This window comes from Penaeus monodon, chromosome 42 (genome assembly GCF_015228065.2).
Source record: "Penaeus monodon isolate SGIC_2016 chromosome 42, NSTDA_Pmon_1, whole genome shotgun sequence".
Classification (NCBI taxonomy): Eukaryota; Metazoa; Arthropoda; class Malacostraca; order Decapoda; family Penaeidae; genus Penaeus; species Penaeus monodon.
In genome coordinates, this window is record NC_051427.1 from 4,061,353 (window position 1) to 4,064,037 (window position 2,685).

A 2,685-nucleotide genomic window follows, 5' to 3' on the forward strand; every position below is an offset into this window, starting at 1 on the left:
CCTCGAAAATTTGTTTTGGTTTCTCTTACGTTTAATAATATTTTCAGAAAAAACTTCTTATATGATAATTCAAAAACATGTTTACCCAAAAATTTTTGAAAATTTTTCTTTTTCTGTAATTTAATTTTTAAAAATATTTCCAAAGGGTTTTTGTTTCTTAAAAAAAAGAAAAAAATTTTTTGTGAAAAAAATAAATAAAAAAAAAAAACCATCGGTTTTACCCAAATGGGATTTTCGTTAAAAAAAAGGGTTTTTAAAAATGTTCAAGTAATAAAAAGAAAAAAAAGCAGTGTAAAAATATTTAAATAAAGTTCAGATAAAAAAAGGGGAAAAAAAAAATATAAATTTTAAAAAGGGGGGTTTTCCTATTTTAAAATTTTTACTTTTTCTTTTTTGGTAGTCCATTTCTTTTCCGGCTAAGGTTCGTCTGAAACACCATGTAAAAATGTTTATTAAAATACACGAAAACGAAGGTAAAACAAAAGCAAAGGTAACCAAGCCGTGTAGGTGAATCGCTCCACGTGGGCTTCCCGTTTTCTATTAGTCAGAGCTTCCCGTTTTCTAATGGTCGGAGCTTCCCGTTTTCTATTTGTCGAGGCTTCGCGTTTTCTATTAGTCGGGGCTTCACCCTCTGGTGATAAAAGCAGAGGTTTTGGGCGACCTAGGAGACGTACGGGTATGCAGCCTCCGCCGTGGAGCGATGGTGGACGCCGCCCTTTATCTCGTAAAGGGAGAGACGAACGGCTTATGTAGGTGTTGGAATAATCAAAGATGGTTATTAGTACAAGGATACTTTTATTTCATGTGCTTACGATATACCTCATATTACCTAAACTAAGGTGAAATTCTATTTTGTTAAGTTACTCATGTAACGTTTATGTACGCTATCTAACGGCGAAGTTTTATATCTGAAATGTAAACAACCCTCTATAGTGCCTCGTGAATCCTCCTCAATACGTAGAGTTAAGCGTAGCATCTCCGTATTTTACTGATCCCCACATCGAGTCATATATGCAATGACCAGTCAAACTTGATTATTACACGCAGCGAAGATGAGAACTTCTGACATATCAACAGTACCGTGGGGGACATATAGAGGCAGTCTACAAATTAACGTCTGTCAAATAACAAGCTTCCCTTATCATTAATCACACGAGCCTGTCTTCAGCAAATTGAAAAGAAGGTAACTATACAATACTTATGAGCGTGGACCTCCAAAACTGTCTTGAGCTTCGACCGAGACCCAAACAAAATTCGACATTTTCGCGAGGAGTCTCCGACCTTTCGTGAAAACCGTCCCTGCACGTAAGAACAGGGGAGTTGAACATCGCGTAAGTCCACTCCAAGGCTTTCCATTATACAAAGAAACCTTTTGTGCTTTCCGATGCGTATTTCCGCGTACTTTCCTCCGGCATCTTCCATTCGCTCGTGCGGAGTCTCCTTCTGCAGGAGTGATAGCTCACGGATCGGGATTCCGTGGGATAAGGCCGAAGGGGCTGCAGGCTGGCCTTGGAAGAGAGCTGTGTGTGTGTGTGTGTGTGTGTGTTTGTGTGTGTGTGTGTGTGTGTGTGTGTGTGTGTTCGTGTGCGTGTGCGGGTGTGTGTGTGCGTGTGTGTGTGCGTGTGTGCGTGTGCGTGTGCGTGTGTGTGTGTGTAAGCACTTATGATATCATACACACATTTTACGTGAACATTCCTGGCAAATATAGAACAGCATATGTGAGAGTGTGCCCTTAATATAAGACCGAGTGTGCCCTTAATATAAGACCGAGTGTGCCCTTAATATAAGACCGAGTGTGCCCTTAATATAAGACCGAGTGTGCCCTTAATATAAGACCGAGTGTGCCCTTAATATAAGACCGAGTGTGCCCTTAATATAAGACCGAGTGTGCCCTTAACATAAGACCGAGTGTGCCCTTAACATAAGACCGAGTGTGCCCTTAACATAAGACCGAGTGTGCCCTAAACATAAGACCGAGTGTGCCCTTAATATAAGACCGAGTGTGCCCTTAACATAAGACCGAGTGTGCCCTTAACATAAGACCGAGTGTGCCCTTAACATAAGACCGAGTGTGCCCTAAATGTAATCTTATCAGGCAAATCCGGTGGAGGAACGGAAACGACGCGGGATAGCAACTGACATTTGCTAATATCTCTTAATCTACTTATCTTCTCGCATGCTTGTTATAATCATTATTCATTTATTATCACTTTTCGGTTATTCGTTAATTTTTTATTTCTGCTATTCATTTATTATCACTTTTCGGTTATTCGTTAATTTTTTATTTCTGCTGTAATTATAATGGCCATTCTCCTCATCATTATCACCATTATTATTATTATCATTGTAATTTTACTAAAAGTCAAGTCTGAGAGAGAGAGAGAGAGAGAGAGAGAGAGAGAGAGAGAGAGAGAGAGAGAGAGAGAGAGAGAAGAGAGAGAGAGAGGAAGAGAGAGAAGAGAGAAGAGAGAGAGAGGAAGAGAGAGAGAGAGGAAGAAGAGAGAGAGAGAGGAAGAGAGAGAGAGAGAGAAGAAGAGAGAGAGAGAGGAAGAAGAGAGAGAGAGAGGAAGAGAGAGAGAGAGGAAGAGAAAGAGAACAAATACGTATTTCCGAATTTCTTTACCGTCTTTTCTTAGTGTAGCTTTTTAGCATAGTTGATGACAAGGCACGTCACTTGCAAAAGAG

The 2,685-nt window shown here is 39.9% G+C and overlaps 1 protein-coding gene across 1 annotated transcript in view; it reads right to left on the minus strand.

Moving 5' to 3' along the window:
* Positions 1 to 2,501: 2,501 nt before the first annotated feature.
* LOC119599013 overlaps positions 2,502 to 2,685 on the minus strand; it is a 6,442-nt gene continuing 6,258 nt past the window's right edge. The window contains exon 6 of the mRNA XM_037948752.1: positions 2,502 to 2,685. This exon is cut by the window's right edge and continues 910 nt beyond it. The gene's annotated coding sequence lies outside the window, so the exon portion shown is untranslated.